The 22,539-nt window shown below is 36.4% G+C and overlaps 1 protein-coding gene across 2 annotated transcripts in view; it reads left to right on the plus strand.

Moving 5' to 3' along the window:
- Window positions 1-22,539, plus strand: part of LOC149804068 (orexin receptor type 2-like) — a 35,309-nt gene that overhangs the window by 3,245 nt on the left and 9,525 nt on the right. The window contains exon 1 of one of the 2 annotated variants that reach the window (XM_089953950.1): window positions 13,120-13,388. The exons of the other annotated variant lie outside the window; for it this stretch is intronic. The gene's annotated coding sequence lies outside the window, so the exon portion shown is untranslated. Of the gene's footprint in view, window positions 1-13,119; window positions 13,389-22,539 lie in introns of those variants that run through there. 2 annotated transcript variants of the gene reach the window in all.

Consider the following 22,539-nt stretch of genomic DNA (forward strand, 5'->3'; position numbering starts at 1 on the left):
TCACGGGTATACACTTTAAATAAATAGTCACGATATACACTTTAGGTAAATGGTCACGATATACAATTTATATAAATGGTCACGGTATACGCTTTAGACAAATGGTAAAAAATACACTTTAGATAAATGGTCAACGTATACACTTTAGATAAATGGTCATGGTATTCACTTTAGATAAATGGTCACGGTATGCAACTTAGATAAATGATCACGGTATACACTTTAGATAAATGGTCAAGGTATACACTTTAGATAATGGTCAAGGTATACATATGCACTTTAGATAAATGGTCAAGGTATACACTTTAGATAAATGGTCAAGGGGATACACTTTAGATAATTGCCACGGTATACACTTTAGATAATGGTCATGATATACACTTTAGATAAATGGTCAAGGTATATACTTTAGATAAATGGTCAAGGTATACACATTAGATAAATGGTCAAGGTATACACTTTAGATAAATGGTCAAGGTATACACATTAGATAAATGGTCAAGGTATACACTTTAGATAAATGGTCACGGTATACATTTTAGATAAATGGTCAAGGTATACATTTTAGATAATGGTCACGATATACCCTTAAGATAATTAATCACGGTTAAAACTGTTTAGATAAATGGTCACGGGTTTACAGTTTAAATAAACCGGGACCGGTATACACTATAGAACAGTGGTCACATTTTTGCACTATAGATAAATGGTCACTGGAATATACTATAAATAAATGGTCATATTTATGCACTTTAGATAAATGGTCACGGTTGTACACTAAGGATAGGTATCAAGTGAATGCATTTTAAATAAATGGCAACGGGGATACCCTGTAAATAAATGGCAACGGGGATACCCTGGAGATAAATGGCAACGGGGATTCCCTGTAGATAAAAGGTAACGGGAATACCCTGTTGATAAATGGTCACGAGAATACACGTTTGATCAATGGTTACTGGTAAGTCACTCTTGTATGAGATACGGAACCAGCTTAAGTGTATACAAAATACAGTACAGTTGTTGTTTTTTTAAGTGAAGGATGCTCATTGACTGATAATAATGTCCAGGAAAAAAGTGAACGTAATATTCCAGAAGAAACATGCATACGAATAAATTTACATATTAGTAGGATAGCATCTAAAACCAGGTACTACTGTATTTAAAATGGTAGCTCTCGTTGGGATGGACTTTCGTTGTGGGCACATGCGTGTGTGTGTGTGTTTGTGTGTGTGTGTGTGTGTGTGTGTGTGTGTGTGTTTTAGATTTTTAATGTAGCTTTAACAATTTTTCAGTCATATCGGTACGATGTTTGCAGTGTGACAGTTTATAGTAATGTCTAGCACTGAGACTCCATGCTGCAGACATGTAGCATGATGTCCCACCCAGTCGCATTATCTTAACACCAGGCCGACCAGTCCTAACACTAACCTCTTAATGACGAGCGCCTAGCGAGGCAGCTGTAAGTACTATTTTTACAAGTCTTTGGTATGACTCGGCCAGACCTCGAACCCGCGACCTCCCGCATCCGATATGGACGCTCTAACCATTAGACCACCAGCAAGAGAATTTTGGGCAATATCAAGGAGTGCAGCAAATCGTTTACATCGTTTTTAAAAGTTTCTATTGGGACTTTCTGGATAGTTCATTTATAGATGAAAGGGATAACGGCCAATCGTACCACAGAACTATAGTAATTTGGCCAAATATTTACGTTACGGTCTATAGGAATTAAATTAGTTACCTCTGTCCATATAACACCTTACTTTTCTGTCAATGTAGTAAACATGTATAGAAGAAGTGTGCTTTACAAGATTTACCAAGCAATATAATGACATTGCTTCCCCTATTTTCGCTAATTGTTCTGCAAGAATATTTCTTTTCTGTTGTAAAATTTATCCCTCCGGCATAGTCAAGGCATATGGGCTATATTAATTAATTACGTTAAAGGCATATGTATAATTACACCGTATGGCGCATTGGTCTCGTCAGTTCATATTTAACATGTATATATTGCTTTCTGGCAACCATTCTTTATGTATTGTTATTCGTGTAGGTCTTTCGTTATCTATGTTTCTCAGTCAGTTTGTTTGCTGGCCCGTTTCTGAGAGAGAGAGAGAGAGAGAGAGAGAGAGAACCAGTATACTCTAATGTAGCGTTTGTGCTTCGTTTGCTTATTCCGAGTATTGAATCTATCATTTTAGATACCGTTATTCCGATTGGCGTTAAATTTTTCATTTGTGTTTTGTTCGTTTTTTTCCGCATTTGTCTCTTTCTCTTGTGCCCCGTTTGTTTTATCTGAGTATTAGTCTTGTCATTATTATAGATACCATTGTTTTGATTGGAGTTTAATTTTTCTTTTGTGTTGTGTTCTTTTTTGTTTTCTTACATTTGTCTGTTTTGTTTTTGTGCCTCATTTGTTTTAGTTGAGTTTTGTCTGAGTTTTCATATTCCTGTTTTACAAGCATGCTTATTTTATTTCATTTTTTTCTTGGTTTATTTGCAAATTGCTCATTCTGTTTTAATTTCATGTTTTTTTTTGGCGGCGATGGTCTTCCACAGATATCTCAAATTTCCGTAAACGAGCAACAGTATGCTATTTATGCATGGAAGAAAACCCAAAAGAGGTATTTGCCTTTCTCCCCTACATTAGTAATTGGATCATTAAATGGGAACCATGCCGAGTTTGGTGGGTTTATACGTTTGCAGAAAACACGAGGGAGACTTTGAACCACGGATTTACCTTCGTGTTCACATTGCTTCCTCTATTTTCTGCAGAAGCTGGAACCCAGCAAGCTATGTACGGTTGGCATACCAGAAACAATCCCAGGTTTTCACTCGAATGTAAGATGCAGTCCTACTGAAACTAAGAAACTTTTACAGTCGTAATGCTTGGAAACAACAGAACAATGGGGGAAAAAACAACCAAAGAAACAAGCCTGTTTCATTCTTCTTAACGAATATTTGCCTACTGTTCTGGTGACACCTCCAGCTTTTCCCAGGAAAATTAGGTAATAATCATTTCCTTTAGTTGCAAAAAATATAAATTGATAACAATGGAAAATAAATCATATCAAAGAGATTTGTGGTATTGTCGACAGAAGCCCGTTAAAACCTTACTCCTTTTACGGTCCCAAATAATTACAGTAACTTTAAAATTTGTAGACAAATAGAAGTGGCATGGACACGATTACTGTAATTTTTAATTTTGATTGGCTCGGAGTCATGGTGGGGTGGGCGCGGCTAGAAAATACTCATGACATAGGTTTCAGGTCACGAAATATGGCCCCCTCCTTCTTCTCATAGTAAGGAGGAGGTAACCCCCTGGTATTTTAGACGAATGTGCATTTCAGGGGTCCCCCAAATCAATCGTGTACCGCGGTTTATTTTAAATACACACAAGTACTTACATACGCATAGTTTTTTTTCTGTATGCAGATTTATGACACTAATGGGACATTCACCGTTGCATGAAGAAAAGCAGTTATGATTTTTCCAAATTTAATTTTTCTTTTTAAAACTGAGATTCCATATTATAAACCAGTTCATGTAGTGAGAATAAAAGATGATGACCGAATAGAATACCTGGAATGTTTTGAAAATATGCCTATTGATGCAAGTCAACGGTCCAAAATACCAGCAATACCAGTAAAGAGTGTAAAGGAAGCCACATCCCGTTTGCCCCGCCCTGGCTTCGCCCTTCCGGGTTTAACCCTTTGTTGACATTACAATACCTATACTGTATTTTAGTCAGCTTGATCAAACCCCAACAGGGAGATCACATTTCACTTTTATTGGCAGACAATTGAAAAAAAATAAGCGTTTCCATTAAAATTACAAGACTCGCCCGTCGACTAACAAGAAAAGAGGAAGAGACTGGTTCAGACAACACGAATGCGGATTAATATTCCAATAGTATGGTTCAGACAACACGAATGCGGATTAATATTCCAATAGTATGTATCGTCATGTATATGCCTGTGTTGTTGTCTGTAAATTAAAAATCAATTGACCAATGATAGAGCTCGTTACATATGTTCGTTTGTTAAATAGGACGACTTCCATATTGAGGTGGCAGGGGATAGTTTTATAAATTGGCCCCTGTCAGATTTCTTAACTTAAGGCTTTGGTGTGACGTTTTCAGCTAGTACTGTTTACTAATTAAAGATATGGATACATTTGTGCACTTGGTGTTTCGGGTTTGTGTTGTTCTTGAAATTGCTGTCAGGCATGTACACCTTCCATAGTTACTCTGCAGTATGTACATAGTGATATACCAATAGCCAGCTGGGAAGAAAAGCTAGCCTCCCATAGCAGTAGACACGTGGGTTCGGTAGCAAGGAGAATATCTAAAAAACGGCTTGGATGACAGTTATTTTCAATTGCATCAGCCTTGTTTAGTCCACACTGTTTTGCAGAATTATCATATAGGAAAAGGGTTTGTGTTTGCACTGTGAGCATTACATAGTGTCAAAAATCACCTTCGGCAAGACGTGAACAATGCCGGTATAAATTTGGGGTTTGGGGTGCATAAACTTCCTTTGCTATGAACTGCCATTGACTTCTCTGGTCAAGTGGATATTATTCTTATGCTTTGTTTTAATATAGCTGTCCAAAATATGGACCTTTTTGACCTCATTTTTGTCATAGAAAATTTTGATTTATGTTATACTTGGCCGGTGAATGCGGCATTAAGTTTGTGCATAAAAACTGTCCCCTGCCTCCTGAATTCATTCCTTAACTTGAAAGAAAAACTAGCGTGCAAGGACGTCCGCACATAGGATCGATTTCAACTCCAAACAAGTTTTGGCCTACATCCGTAAAACTTAATAGCTGACCACTACATGTTTGCCCCCCCCCCCCCAAAAAAAAAACAATTCTGCGGGCTACATTTCTAGGCGTGTGAACAGTTTGATCTATAGAAACTGACACGAGACACTTGTAGTCAGAGCCGACATGGGTATATATCACTGGGGCCCGGCAGGGGCGGCGCCAGACCCGGCCAGACTATCTGGCGCCCTAGGCAAGGTTAGATTTTGGCGTCCCCTGCCCCACCCCCCACCCCCACCCCCGGAAAATATCAATTCCCGAATTTATAAACAATAAAATAAAAAAATGCGCACCCACCCCCCACCGAAATCAGCGCCCTAGGCGGCTGCCTAGTTTGCCTATATGGTAGCGCCGGCCCTGGGGCCCGGGCTTAATAACACCTTTTAATTTTATAAAAGAAAATTTTTGTTTGAACAAGAACTAGAAGAGGCCCGTTTGTTTCTTACCCCAGGGCCCTCTCTACGGCCCTGCGTGTAGTTACACACTGAGGTCACAATATGAATTCCGAACTCTCTTCCATGGTATGCGAAATGAGCAATCTAATTGGATTAGTTTCTTTCAGCTGCATCCAATCAGATACTCGATGTAGAAGTGGCTCGACGACTCTTGGCTAGCAAAGATGGTGTAAACTCAACAACGTAACTATATATTCAGTACAATAGTCAAGGTATTTCTTTTAGTGCTAGGTAGTTAAAATAAAAATCAATAAAAGAGATAAGAGAAAAAGCATACCCCCCTCACTTTGATAAATCACTTCAAACGAACTTACTCACCTCTTATGTATCGGTTGAAGAGTACACTAAAGTCCCCACGGGACCGTTAATACCAACAGGTATCTTAATTCGATTATTTTGACATCAATAATTGCAAATAAATATGTTAAAAAGTTTTGCAATCTTTCTCTCTCTCTCTCTCTCTCTCTCTCTCTCTCTCTCTCTCTCTCTCTCACACACACACACACACACTTGATCTATATTAACTGACATCTTAAAATGAGCTTAAGTTTTCATTTGTGAAAGTTAACTTTGTTGTGCTTTTGTATAATAAAAAGGAAAACAAAAATATAGTGCGCGCCTGAGTAATCCTCAATCCCCAAATTTCCTTCTAATCAACCGATGATTTATCATGTAATTTTCTTTTGTTTTAATCCTTTGGATGTATTCTCATTCGACTGTAGTAACACATAAAGTCAATCAGCATTAGCCATTAATAAAAGATGCAAGTAAACATTAGTAATATACCGTAGGTGTGTTTGACCAAAGAAATAATATGGGAAGAAAACGTTTAAGATCTAGCATTACGTGAGGCAGAATGAATCAAGAAGCAAAATAAGCAACTACCATTATAAAGTTTCATATAAGCAACGCTTGTAGACAGGGCAGACAAGGGGCCGGGGGATGTTTCCCCGGCTCCAGGGCCCGTAAGGGGGCCAGAGACGAACAACTTTCTTAAATTGCTTAAAAGGAAACTTTTGTTTGAACATGAACCAGGAGAGACCCAGGTGTTTCTTTCCAAAGGACCCGCGGTGGAGGAGGTTCTTTAATAAAATATCAAACATCATGGACGGTTGTAAAGATAAGGAATGTAAAGATAAGGAATGTTGTGGGGGTGTAGTGGTTGTCTAGGGGTGGGGTTCTTCTTATAGACTTTAACGAATTATGAGAAGTTCCCCTGGTCCTTATTCAGAAGGTTAATTCTGGACACTATATTATTTATTGACTAAATATATTTATGGCTACGAGCCCCCAGTCAGCAATGCCGACAGTTAAATTAAAAGAAATACAAAGATGAAATTTAAACAATAACAATTTAATAAATGAAATTTAAAAGAATTTAAAGTAATCAATGTCTCTCTTTCACCCAATGATCCCTTTGATCATCATTTGAGTTCACAGTGTGAGGAGATTTTTCCCTTCTTGAGTGCTACTCATCTAAATCTCTTCGTTCCCTTGTCTTTCTCTCCTTTCGTGATCTCCACTTCCGCTTCCTCTTCTATAATCCTTGTTCCTTGCCGTTATCTTGACTTCCGGTTCCTCTTCTAGTATCCGGAACCCTTGACGATATTCCTTGAGGTCACCCGAAATTCACTCGGTATCTCTCACCGTCACCCGAAATTCTCTGAACTTCTCTCGTCCCCCGAAATTCTCTGAAATTCTTTCGTCCCCCGAAAGCTTCCTGTTGAAAGGTATAATGCATTAGCATAGGGTTATAAAAATCTTCCCTCACACTACGTCACTGAACTGAACCATCAGTTTAAGGCGGGACATTTGGGTCGCGCATGCGCACACATCGAAATTCCCATACACTTCCGCCGCTTACAAAAATGGCGCCATAACACAATCACACAAAGGATTCAAATATCTACATACTGAGCCCTATCAGTATATACATACAAAATATTTCAAACATGATTGTACTAAAATATTACTACGATTAGTAATATGACTATCTATATATTTATATATATTTCCTACACAAGCGTACCAAATCCACAGTATTCACATTCAAATGGTGATAAACGGCAATCCGTTACTCAATGGCAAAATCTATCATTACGTAAACAAATTTCTTGTCTACCAAAATATAACTACGCAAAGAATTACAATATTAATTCTTATAGCGGCTAGCGAGCAATACAATTCTTCACAAATACAAATCGTCCTTTCAAAAGGGCGTAAACGTAATAATCCACGAAATAATATGCACACATATTACTAGCGAAAGAAGAGAACATTTTCGCCTCACAAAATAAGGTGTACATAGTAACATTATGAATAATGATGCAACGAATCAACATCGTAATCAATCGTAAACAAAAGTACTAGCTAAAGTCATGAAAAAAATGCAAACTATTAAGGTCATAATTAACTATTCATACTTCAATACAAGTAAAATGTATACATACGACAAATTCTCTTCAATTAACAGCAGTCGTATCAAGCAGAATCAACGTAACATCAAACTTACCTGATCGAAGCTATTTCATGAATTTCCTAAATTCCGCCAATTTTTACGAATGGCTAACGGAGTGTGTGTCACTGCGACTCTTAAACACCAACTGACGAATTTCAGGCTTGTACAAGTCTTATTCCAGCTTCTCGAATCAAGTCCCACCTACAACGCATCCCGATTGGATGGCGACGGACTCTGGTCATTTGATCGAACTGTCAATCATAAAAATGTCAGTCTGTGTGTCCCCATGTACTGTCCAGCCTACCATTGTCGGCTTCCGGCTCTTTGAAGTTGTCTACGTCACGTGTTCCCATGTACAAAGATTCCCGCCAGATTTCCACTCAAGAGCTCAAACAAAGACTGGGTTACGTAAGAGGATTAGCCAACTTAGGCACTTGGAAAAACAAAGCTTACCTGGCTCCACTTACAGACTTATAAATACATGTATAATACAAGGGGTTGGGGTAAAACATCACAAATGTGGAAGTCCGGGAGTAGGTTTCAGTCTTAGAAAAGTTGTCACGATTTTACAAAGAGGCTGAACGATGCTAAATTGGATCAAAATACATAATGTTCTTTATACATTATTCCTTTTTATTTTTGTATCAGTAAAGGATCCGTGCGTGTCATCCAATAAACTCGAAATTCTACAGAAAATTAAACAAAAAGAAATAAAGATAATTAATTTTATCCAGTTTCTATACCCTTCAACAGATCATGACGCATTTATATTAAGTTATAAACAAACAACAATACACAAGGTGTTTTTTCGTCTGGTGATTGAAGTATAACTTTTTAATAAAACTTGTTTTAAAAGGAACTCCTAATTTACGCTTATTTTCTCACTAGGAAAACGACAGCCTAAAACTTTGCACATAGAAGAAAAGTCTAAAGAATCAGTCAACATTAATATCGTGAAGCTGTGAAGGTGTAGAACAGAACTAATGTATCATATAGTATACTGTATTAACATTTGGAGCAGACACAGTTTTATGACATCTTATTTGGCTCCGTGTGCGTTTTCTGTCGAAAATTTTAAAATATCAAAAATAGAAATTACAAGAATGTGTTTAATATTTAAGTTAGTGACACGTACAATTCAAGGCCAATAGAAATCTGTTTTAAAACCCAAGTTGCCACAATTTTAATTCAAATTTTACAATAGAATCTAATGTACGGAAACCGGAATTGATATTTCCACAAAACCATCCCAGTACCAATAGTTTGAAAGATTTTTTTTAAAATGCCAGTCTTACGGGGAAATCTGTACATCTGTACCTTTTAACAATAAAACAGATCGAAAAACACTCTGCTCACCGTTGAAAGAAAGTTTAAATTTCACTAAACACGAGATAAAACCCGCGACCTCGTGCTCTGCTACGCATTCCTGGTATCGTATCAACTTGATGTGTCTTATCCCACTACTAATGAACCAAACCGATCGAGCAAATGATTTGTTCCATAGCAGTTCACGTTCTCATCATGTCAGTTTACTCAGCCTGTCTCTCTCTCCCTTCGGTTTTTATATTTTTCATCCATAACGTAACCATTTCAGACGGGTTCAACCATTTTGTACAATCGAGGCATAACGGACAAATTACGGTATTGCGTGTGGGTACTGGAGTGCGGAATGGCATTTTGTCTAAATTATTATCATATCAGCGGTGTACTACGTATTGTTATTTCAACTAATGTAACATGGGAATCCGTCTGCAATGTAAATACATTACAGGCTGAAAAGATGTGATTCTGCAGAAATAGTTTGAAATCGTTCACCCTACTGAGTGCTTCTTATAACTGGTTCGTACAAATGTCGCTTATTTTAAATTTCACTGAAATGTTTGTAGCTTATTGCTCCATCTTTGTTTCTAGAAACAAGAATTAAGACTTGGTGATGCTACCCGTCATTTCGTGTGTGCGTGCGTTCAAAGCTTACAAAATGTAGAACCGCTCCTCCTATATCAACCACATATACTTACGCTCCTCTTCTGACAATCGTATACTCATTATTCCCACTATCAAAACAGTCATATGGACAGCGTTCTTTTGCATACCAGGGCCCAGCAACGTGGTATGAATTGCCCACTGAACTTAGACACAAAGTCGCAGTGATCACATTCAAGAGGGCTCTCAAAACTCACTTTTTTCGACTGCAAGAACAAACTTAAAGACCTAATAATGTTTCCTACCTGAAATATACAAAGTCCTCATTATTATTATTATTATTATTATTATTATTATTATATAGCAGTAAATCATATAAAATGAGAGTATTCATCATATGAAATATGTGTATTTATAATATTAAATACGTGTTTTCATCATGCGAAGTGTGCATATTAATCATATGAAATGTGTATTAATCATATAAAAGATGTGTATTATTCATGTAAATTGTGTATTAATCATATAAAAGATGTATTAATCATGTAAATTGTGTGTGTTAATCATGTCAAATGTGCGTATTAATCGAAGTGAACGACGGTTTAAAAATGTAATTCCTCCTGCGGGTGGTGGTACAGCATTTAATGGGTTTTACCTCAAGTTTCATTGTATTTGGCGTTTGATTTTTTTGGGGGGGGTGGGGGATAACGGCTCAGAGTCATCCCACCGTAATGGTGTGATTGGCTGATTCAGAAATGAGCTTCAACACACCATTTTATGCACAATATCCCTCCTCCAATTTCAAGCAGGAAATTGTTAGGAACCATATTTCGGAACCTCAAGAGTGAAATTTTTTCAACACAACGTTAATAATAATTACAACTGTATTTGTGACCTTATTTAAAATAGCTTCTTTGAGAAGCAGGAAGGGCCTTATATGGATCATTTTGGCAGGGTTATCTGGATTTACGCGCGAGTCTCCTGTGAGCACGGCATTTAGAAATAAACTTTCAAACAAGTTTTATATGATATTGAAATTAACATTTTCTTCCATCGCTTTAAAATTAATTTCTCTCCATATATATTTATTTTTAAAAATTAGTAACGCGCAGGGCCCCTGTGAGCGAGGGGCCCGATTGGGCCAAATCAGTCCAGTCGGCCTAAGGCCGGTCCTGTTGAAAAGATAAATATTTTAGATCTTATTGTTTTACATGAACAATGAAACAGCATTTAAGTAGTGGAGTGATACCTGTAGATGGTATCGGATGACGGGTTGGGTGATTGGGTGAGGTGAGGTGCCTACAAATACTCTGAGAGAATGAGAGACATGTTACTTTGCAACGGATTAGAGCCGGTGCTGTTAGATCTGTATATTTGTCTAAACCATTAGTGTTTGTTGTTCACGTGGAATCACATGATTTCTTTTTAAAATGGAACACGGTGGCAAGCTGTCTTGTATGTCAGTACATTCAACGGATGAGAATTCTCAGACACGCTCTCCGCTGAGAGGTTTTGATATTAGTTGAGTAGGATAGTTCACTCCGTCTTGGACTTGCCTTATCTTATTATTATTTTTTCTTTCTGACGTTTTCTTAGTTTTCTTTCAGTGCATTTTTTGTCTAACTCAGGGGTCGGCAACCTACGGCACGCGTGCCACAAGATGGTACGTCAAGAGGTTTTATGTGGCACGCGAAGGGCAGCCAAGAATCTCGAGTTAGGAGGGTTACTCTTTAACAGTGTTGCTGGTGGCTCACGCACGTTCGTTTTGTAATTAATCCGAAAAAAGTGGCAAGCTATGTAAAATGGGTTTCCGACCCCTGAGTTAACACGTTTCGCTTGAAATAAGCTTAAAACGCTTCCTGCTTCGAAATTCCTATGACATTCAGCTCTGAGTATCGAGCACTTAAAGAAGGGCAACCAAAATGGGTGGTTGTATTTGCTTCCTATCTTGTGAAGAAGAAAACACACACACACACACACACACACACACACACACACCATGACAAGCTATTTAAAAATGTGCGCCAAGAAATGTATGCAATATTTATAACAACGTTTATAATTTCTAGTTGCAGATGTAACTTAGGGTACGATTAACATGTTGATCTGAATAAACTAATTGAGCATTTCTGTTGACTAATTTAAAAAAAAAAAAAACGAGAAAAGAACGTCATTATGGAAATTAAGCTGGGTCACGTTCATGGGAAAATAAGGTCACAATGGTTGTCGGGAAATGTGAAATGATTAAAATTGTAGTTGACACCGGTCCACCGTGCCTTACCTAAATATCGTTGTCGGAGTACTTCGTCGTCATTTTCGTCGTTTGTAACAGTTTAAGTGTCTATAAGACAGTATATAGTTACAAGTTTCTCAACTTTTGTTAAGTCTGTAAACAATTTAATTTTATTATTTCCGCTTTTGAATTTTCATCCAAGCAGGTGTTCACATCTGACAATTTATAAAAGACTACGCTGTCGTAGGTATATACGAAAAATAATGTTATCATAGAGGTTAGAGCATTATAATTCGCACTCTATGGATTCGGTCCGCGGGTTAATGCACCCACAGCCTTGCCATGAACATCAGTCCCTATACCATCTTGATCGTGCACACCTCACCAAATAAATGATGCTTGAAAGTCGGTGGTATTGGTGGTATTCGTGCGTAGCAGATACGCCCGCATGTCGACCCAGCAATTGATTCTCATCTAAGTTCACAGTCACACCAGATTCCTACCACATAAATTTAGGCATACATAGGTTTTTAAAATTCTCTGACCTGTGTGATAATATTGTTTCTTCGTATTTAAAATGTTCTTAATGTTATCAGCGATAACAGTTTCCGCTTTGTAATCTCTCTCTCTCTCTCTCTCTCTCTCTCTCTCTCTCTCCTTAGTTTTGTCTAGTTTATTTTAGTTAGAATATGCGAAAATATCTTGAGATAAGTGAGATAAGACTGAAAAGATATCCAGGCATGCAACAAACATAGATCCCACTATACTGTATATGGACAAGAGCCTAGTCAAGCTTCCCAAGCATTAAGATGCATCCCAAAAACATTCTCAGTAAAGATGGCACCTGATGTGTTGTTGATTTTGACATCGGCAACAATATATTGAACTGCTTAAAGTAATGAGACATGTCAATTCAAACAGAGAATTGTCTCAGTCTGAAATCATGATAACGTGATATTTTATGACATCTTTTAAGAATGCTTAATTATTACGCAATAAGGCGATGTCCAAGTTCTGATTATGTACCAGTTAGTCGGTAATAGTTTGTGCACAGTTGATAATGTGGTACAATAAATAGTCATTCGATGTGCAGAGTTTAAACGTTCGAACTTCGTAGCTTGTATCACCATTCGATATTCGTAGCGAAACCATCGTACGATACGAAGTTCTGTACCGAGTTCGCTTGAAGCTCATTTCAGTCAGTGCATCTTCACGGCAGTGAGATTACGACCAGCACTTTCTGATTTTCGTCATGGTGAGTGCAGGATGGCGTATGTCTAAACCGTTATCATGTCCGCTGTTGATGTGGAATAGAACATAGCTATCATCTGAATCGAATTAGATGGTATGTTGTCTAATACGTCAGTACAAATAAAGCGATGGAAACATATTCTTCGTACTTTCCTCTGAGGTACTCAGCCATTGCGTGATTGAGATTCATTACCTTGCATTTGCACTTTTTTCATCTACATGAATTAGGTGATAAAACTAAGTAAGTCCATCTCTCTCTCTCTTTCTCTCTCTCTCTCTCTCTCTCTCTCTCTCTCTCTCTCTCTCTCTCTCTCTCTCTGGGGTTAATGTAAGACACTCAGTCTTTTCGTCTGGGTATAAGATCGTGAGTTTCATTATCAGGGCAAAGATGAATATATCTTCATACATCTGCGACTTAAAGCTAGTTCAAAGATATGTTGATGTGCACAGCACAGGGTTGTGTCATATCTGACTTATCCACTAGCCATGGGGCTGGAGTTTGCATTCTAGTATCATAATAAAAGTTTGCAAACAATGTTGTGTATGTTTTTTAGTTTTCCTTTTTAGCATCGTAGTTAATACTTTGCGCGTAGAACCATACACTTTCTGATGCTTTTCCTAGGTTTGTGTGAGGTAGGATGTAAGTTTCCAAGAGACTTAAGCTCTTTTGAAGCATCTCAGAGATCCCAATGTGCAACTTTTTACATCAATTGCGAATGTAAGTGTTATTTAAATAAATGATTATAAATATCAATGTCAGACCAATTAATTAACTTTTGGCGTGTGGGTGGGGGAGCTGGAGAGTATGCATTGAATCTTTGCGGAACAAGGATATGGTCGTGCAGCATGTCAAGCACTCGCCTTATTATAACTAGTTTAATATTTGTAATGTGTTTTCACTACACATGCCTCTGAGATATTACGCATAAAAAAGTAGTTCCATGATCGGCTCGTATCAATATATTAAACGTGTATCTTATTAGGCAGTTCTCAAGAAATATGATATTTTTATTCAATGTTCTCTTTTTTTGTTACATGCATTTCCTTTAATAGCTTATATGTCTTCAATACAACTGTCTTTTCTGATTGTTCTTTATTTTCAATGTGCTTCCACTGACGCTTTCCTATTAAACTGGAACATTCCGTTATATTCTTTCAGAAAAGCTTTGGGTTTAGCCTTCTGCTGAGTCATTTTCGGCGATACGGTTACATGACGTCTTCTTATTAACTGAAATAAAACCTTAGGCGGTACTGGGATATACACATAAGATTTGAGTTTTAAAATAATCACCTTTACATATTTACGTTTGACTCAAAGCCCTCAACTTTGAGAACTTTGTGTCTTGATAACTATATAATTTTAGCTTATTCAAGCTTAAGTTGCTGAAGTTACTGAAAGATAGCAAATTTAGTATAATCTATATTGCAAACTTATTAGTATTATTTTTCTCGATGTTATCACAAACGTAAAGTAGGAAATTATCCATACTTTCATTATTCTTGATTCTTTCTTTGTAATCTCTCAGTATTTAAAGAGGCTAACATCCTGAGGTAAATTAAGTTTTTATAGCATTGTTGGATTACACTGCTCCATTCATGAGAAAATCATACATTCCGTTCAATTAGTTTTTCGTATGGAAGAAAATTCCAGTTAATTTTTTTTTTGGCCGATGCACTATAATGAAAATCCATACCTCTTTCTTTCACTTTTCTTTTATACATAGGCATGTTCAGAATGTACCATCTCTTGTGTGAACACGTGCAACGGATTCAACGTACCATCAGAGTAGCGTACCGTTTGCAAACATTTTATCTGTTTGTTGCCTGTTTTGTTTTGTTTCCCAGTCTAACGTATCGTTTTCGAAGCGTCTTTTATTGTTTTCTGAATGTCCCTTCGTTTGCGTACAGTTCGTTTCTGGGCGCTCTACTGCCTCCATCGTAATCGATAGGTAATGCTTCGCGCCGTTTGCGTTTCTTTCTTAATGTCTAGATGATTGAGATGTTTCGTCTTCGTACCGAAAGGGAGCGGGTTCGAAACATACTAATTCATGAACCGAGTCAGCTGCCGTAGTGCGTCCTTGGACGAGGTGTTTTCCTCAAACACACAGGTAGGCAATGACAGGCTTTACATGGCGGCCAGTATAACTGCTGCAGAAAGAACCCGGAAAAACTCCGGTACGTAACACCGACCACGAGATGCTTCCGGCAAGCTTTCTCACGTTGCCACGTTGACCGAGCCCGACACTCGAACCCACGCGAACAGAGGCGAAAAGGTAGTGATCCGTAAAGGCGAGCGCTTTAGACCACTAGGTCACTCGAGGCCCTCAGAGAGAGAGAGAGAGAGAGAGAGAGATCACACCAAAAATGATACAATATATTTATCTCAGAGAAAACATATGCATGAAGAAATATGTGGATATACAGAGAAAGACATTTAAAGAAGTTAGTCGCATGGTAAATATTTCAACTTTTGTGATTAGAACTCAAAAAAAATGTGAATTTTATTCTCAGACTTGACCTTGACATCTTTCTTTGGACACCTGGATAGAGAAAGACTTTTATATTCTCAGATTATGTACATATTTTAGAACGATTATTCAGAGTTGAACTTTTTCATTCTCACACTTTTGACATTTCCTTTATACAACTGTACATAATTTTATTATCTCTGAACTATCGTATGCCGTTAAGTGTGGGGCCTGATTTTTAATTACAAAAGATTGTCCTCGACAAAAGGAAATGCTTCGTGGGTTTGGTAACAATTATTGCTTCTGCAATTGTTTATCTCCATACATACTGAAATCTAAATTTAGTCTGCGACTGGCTGCAAATGTTTTAATTTGCATTTATACCTCTACTTTACAATTTTAGAGATTTCTTAAGAATTCAAGTTTCACAGAACAAGATACTCTACAATTTCATCGACAGTATTAAAATTGCCACTTAGAAAAAATAAATACTATGGGGCAAGATACAACAAAATTTCATTGAGAGTATCAAAATTGTCTGTTTTGTGTTTCATTGCCTTTCCTGATAATGAGTGCTCCAAGAATCTTTGACATCTGACATTTTCCAGTGGCAACTGGACCCAAATGAGTTTTATAATTGCAGTTAAGCTTTTGATTTCGAACGATAATGAAATATGGTCTGTCACTTTAACAAAAGGATTCACCCATTTGAAGTGCTCTTTTTATCCGATAATAATCAATCGTTCCTAGAAGGCCATCAGATGCACTTGTTGAGCTTTAAAATCTTCAGTTAGCAAAGTACTGAAGATAATTTATGAACTTTGCCTTGAAGTGCCAATTTTGCGGCTACATCAGCAAATAAAAAAGTATTTTTCTTCAAAGAATTAAAGAATATGTCAACTTTGTTGCTTGATTTGATTTCTTTAAAACGGAAGGATCTGTTCAATGAAATCTTTGATGCATGTTTTTGTATGCCGATGAGATTAGTTTACTTTGTATGTCGATGAGATTAGCTTACTTCGTATGCCGATGAGATTAGTTTACTCTGTGCCGGTGAGATTGGTTTATTTTGTATCCCGATGAGATTAGGTCATCGTAATGCAGTAAGATTAGTTTATTTTATATGCAGTCGATATTAGATTATTTTGTACGCCGATGAGATCTAATTATGTCCGTTACATGTAGCAATGCATTAGAATTATTTTGGATTCTTAACGGTGGCATTTTCAACAGAAACCTCCGCGTAACACAATATAACGATAAAAACTTTCCCTTGATAAGAAACCTTTCTTGCGTTGCTGACAAATGCTGCATCATTTAATTATATTTAAATATTTGCTCTTGTGTTGCAGTGGCAGCTGTTTTTAAAGTAAGGGAATACATAACATCGCGACCGCTCCGGTGGCGTAAGTGGTTAGAGCGTACGCCTCGGATGCTGGAGGTCGCGCGTTTGAATCCCCGCCGAGCCATAGCAAAGACTCATAAAAATGATACTAACAGCTGCCTCGCTTGGCGCTCATCATCAAGAAGTTAGTGTTAGGACTGGTCGGCCTGGTGTCACGATAATGTCACTTTTAACAGGATAGACATGAATATATATATATATATATATATATATATATATATATATATATATATATATATATATATATATATATATATATATATATATATATATATTCAAATGTATGACGGTAAGATTCGTATAATCTCATGTAATGAAAATAAGATTCAAATAATCTCATGTAATGAAAAAAAATTACAATAATCTCATGTAATGTCATGCAATGAAAGTGAGATTCAAATAATCTCATGGAATGTAAATAAGACTCAAATAATCTCATGTGATGAAAGTGAGATTCAAAATATCTCATGTAATCGAAATGACCCAACTGTACTCAACTGAAACAACAAACAATTGAAACAAACATATGAATAGGTCATTTGTACATCCGTATGATTCAAAAATATTTGTAAAAACTTGCAAATGTGTCCACTGACAAATCACACAGTTCTCCCGAATTCTTGGGTTGGCCCACACTTATAGCGGCCGCACACACCCTTCATGGATCCACCATGCGCACAAGTTTACAAATTAGCGGTTTCATCTTAGTATGGCCTTGATGGTTACATCATCTTTCACATCCATATAGACACAGACGGCCAGACAGCATGATATACCCGAACACAAATACGTACAGACAGCGCACAATTCTCCTAGATTGGATTGGCCCATTTGTATTGGCCACACCCACCCTTCATGGATCTAACATGCGCACAGACATACGTACAGGCAGGTACCGACAGGTACAGTCAGCTACAATAAAACCAAACTGGTCATACTAACAGGTACGGAATTAAAATCTATAGATACATGCTACTAAATTAAACCCCTAATTGCAATTTGTAACAATTCAAAAGTTCACAACGTTTCAAATCCGCGTAGTAGTAAAGGCATCATTTCACGATACAAACTGAATATCCTTTACATATCAAATAAAATACAAATGTAACACTTATCCCTCTGGCTGGAGAACACAAATTGAGAACTTTCACTTCTTAACACAATCCAAAGACCAGTGTGTCAGTTAGAAGACAAACGTGCCTTAAATCTACAGGAAAGTGAGTATTGGTAAGGGTAGAATACCCGTGCATACCATGCTTTTAGTGTCTCTCACCCAAGCGATCTACGACGAGATGCATGCTAGTTCAGTTGCTTACATAGGAAAACAATCATCCACCCTAGGTAACGTTGTATGCAGGTACTACGAAAATGATCAAATCGTTCTAAGGCGAAACCAAATTATTTCTTGCCTTATTGTGTGATAGTGGCTGGATGTGACATGATACTACGTGTCTGCGGCATGATGCCCCAGTGCTAGACATCACTATAAACTGCCACACTGCATATCGTAGTGATATGACTGAACAATTGTTAAAGCTACGTTAAAACTCCAATTCACACACACACACACACACACACACACACACAAAAGCTACGTTAAAACTCCAATTCACACACACACACACACACACACACACACACACAAACACACAATGCACACACAATGCAGCTCTCGATGTTAAAATATAATGATGGGCAACTGTGTTATAATTATATAAATGTACATTTCTCTTTCTTTGTCGCAGGAAATGCGAATGTCGTGATATTAGTCAGAAACACGCTTATGACACATTTGATAAGGTGGTGCTCTACAGTTTTGTATTTTGCATAGGGTTAGGATTTTAAAGAAAAAGAATTTCCCCAGCTTTCCTCACTGGTTATACTGGCTATTTAAAAAAGACCTTGTATATCTTAGGTATAATGCAAAGAACCTTTAATTCCCTTTATTTTGGTGTATGATTGATGGGTGTACTATGGGTTATGGAGTATACAGCTTGGTCGTACTTCAGATGTGCACCTTTCAAAAAACTGCTAGCTCTACTTGGTCATTTTCACTTCCTGAACTTCAGAGGTAAATTGTATAAAAAGAACCAATAACTTTCTTTTACATTTTATATATTTGGTAATTCATTCATTGCACTTTCAGAAGCTGGTATTGTCTAGTCTGGCAAAGTTCATTTTCCCTATTTTAATAGCTGCTATGTATAGTGTACTTTAGACTAATTCAGGCTGATTTTTTTAACACAAGGGAGGAGACATTTTAGTTAGCAGTGTGCTTAAATCATGTAAAATTTCCAAAAGTACAATATCCAAAAGAAATATCATCCACATTACATTAATGTAGCATGGAGGTATGCCAACATTCTCTCCATTATGCATGTTTTAAATGCGAACAACTTCACCTTACATACGCCACTCTCTCAAAAGTACATATTATCTGGTGAGGGCCCCACACAAAGAGAATATAGGTATTATTTTTGTATGATTTAATTATGTTTATATGGCTGAAACATTTAAGTCGCATGCATCAAAACAATCCTTTTGAATGATTCTCCTGCCTTTCCCCCCACAGAACAGTATTTGTGAGTGTCAGAGTCTCTAACAAGTCCAGCCTCCCCCCCCCCCCATAAAAAGTGAGCTATTTTAAGAATGCACTTTACATTTTGTAAACGTAGCAACCAATGTTATGCTGAATGACAGGAACATGAAACTAGCCAGAATTATTTCTGAGATATCAACAATGAATTTTACAATTTGAAAAGGGAGGTAACTCATCAGGTTCATAAAGGTCAAAGGTCAAAGTGTAAAATATTTGCCTATTGTTTAATATGGAAGAAGCGAATTCACTTTCTCATCATTTATTTTTTTATTTCATTGCAAATAAATGAAAAGAATCATTTTCACCATATATTTCTGTCACTTATTGCAACAGTTTTAAATTTAAATTGACTCTATTCCTATATTCTAAGACTTCTAATTTCCCCATAATTAAGGTCACTAGTCACACAAACATGCCTCATGGCAAATTATGTAAGCAAGAGCAAAATGATCATAATTAGCTTATTTTCATGCTTAACATCAATATGAATGTACCATTTAATTCAGAACATCATACATAATTATATGAAAATAAAAAAAATAATTGCAAACATTTTTATATTTGCTTTAAGGTAACGCTTTTTCTTTACCTTATTGTTAGTACATATAATGTGCAACAGACAATGGTCACACGCATCGTGGAATAACGACCTGAACATCGCAGTCAGTAAGTATGACGTTTCGCATTTTGCCGTATGGATCCATATTTTTCATGAAGAGCAATAATTTCTCAAAAATTTAAATTTCATGGCAAGCTCTTAATTAAAGGCTCACATAAGGAAAAAAAATATTTATAAATTGTCATTTCTCATTTCTTAAAATCACTTTTTAATCATTTATATTTTCTCACTTTCTGCATTATTTGTCTTATTGCACAATTTTAAACAAATTCACAGAATTTTCAATTGTTCGTGACTAATGCGACAAATTATAGAGTTTAACAGTTATAGCTATGTCTGCAAGAAAGTTGTACGTTTTATACAATTGTAAAACAATTGCATTTTTTCGAATCTTAGAAAGTCCTATCCTTCCCTTGATATATTGTTTTCTTACTTTCCTCAACTGTATACGACCTGGAGATTTCTCAAAAGTACCATCATCTTGTGATGACGCATAGGACTTCATAACGAAATCACGTAAACAATCATGAGCTGATATCTTCCCTCGGTAGAATGTAGACATATTTTCGATGACACATAATCGGGAAATTTAAGGTTTATTTGACCTATCACAATGAACTATATTACTCGCTTAGAAGAGAAAGGCAATGTAAGATTTGAGTTCCTATTGATGAGTTTTTTTTTGTAGATGAGAAATTATTTATATTTACGTCTGAAGAATATTAAAATTTGCCACAAATTGATACGTGACATAGTGCATATTTTATGATAATTAGAAGAGCAACGTAAGATTTGAGTTCCTATTGATGAGGGGTCTTTTTTTGCAGATGAGAAATTATTTATACTTACGTCTGAAGAATATTAAAATTTGCCACAAATTGATAAGTGACATAGCGTATATTTTATGATAATTAGAAATAAATTTCGCATTTTCACAAAACCTACACCTGATAATATCAAGTTATCACCATCATCAACGTTATAATTAAGACACGAATGTTACATGTAACACAGATAGCGTAAAGAAACTAATTTAATACATTGCATCATGTCTGTCAACGTTATAATTAAGACACGAATGTTACATGTAACACAGATTGCGTAAAGAAACTAATTTAATACATTGCATCATGTCTGTCAACGTTATAATTAAGACACGAATGTTACATGTAACACAGATAGCGTAAAGAAACTAATTAATACATTGCATCATGTCTGTCAACGTTATAATTAAGACACGAATGTTACATGTAACACAGATAGCGTAAAGAAACTAATTAATACATTGCATCATGTCTGTCAACGTTATAATTAAGACACGAATGTTACATGTAACGCAGATAGCGTAAAGAAACTAATTTAATACATTGCATCAAGTCTGTCAACTTTATAATTAAGACACGAATGTTACATGTAACACAGATAGCGTAAAGAAACTAATTTAATACATTCCATCATGTCTGTCAACGTTATAATTAAGACACGAATGTTACATGTAACACAGGTAGCGTAAAGAAACTAATTTAATACATTGCATCATATCTGTCAAGTGGGCCATTATAATATAAGTGGCTATCTTCACACACTCCAGCTTCGTTCACGTTCAAGACCGCAACACTTGAAGATAATATCACTATGCCAAAAGTTGTATTTTTTAGTCTTTTCAATTTTACACTGACATAGGAGAAAGAAAATTACTTTTAAATGGAATCTTGATGAATATAGATTTCTAACGGATTCCGCTCCTGATTGTCGCATTTTTTGCACAGGGTTACAAATATAAAAAAAACATATTGCTCAATTTTTTCCCTATTGGTAATCTTTGTTATGAAAAGAGAAATGGGTTTTAAGTTTAAGTAACTTTACTTTGCTACCTGAATTAATGGGTAATTTAGATTTGCTCATTTTATCATATTCCGGATTTATAGCCAATAAAACATTTCTGGCTCTCCATTTCTATTTTCAATTCCTGAGCTTTCGCATGTAAATGGAACGAATAATATTATTTAGATTTTTTGGTTAGCATTTCAAAATTTCATAAGTGCACTTTCAGAAAATAGTAATACCTACAAAGTTAAAATTAAGTTCGTTCTTTCAAGGACTGGCAAGGTTATTGTACTCTGTGATGTTTGAAGTGCATTTCCCCAGCACACACAATCAGCCATTTTCATAAGCTACCTGCTTCAGACAGATTTCCAAATACTGATCAACCCTAATTGTAAATCCAAGTGCGTGAAAGATCTGTAAGTGCATGTAAATTATCTCTACAATTTTCGAGTTGTAAAGGAAACCAATTTTACC

The sequence above is a fragment of the Sinohyriopsis cumingii genome, chromosome 3 (genome assembly GCF_028554795.1).
Source record: "Sinohyriopsis cumingii isolate HCF-2022 chromosome 3, ASM2855479v2, whole genome shotgun sequence".
NCBI lineage: Eukaryota > Metazoa > Mollusca > Bivalvia > Unionida > Unionidae > Sinohyriopsis > Sinohyriopsis cumingii.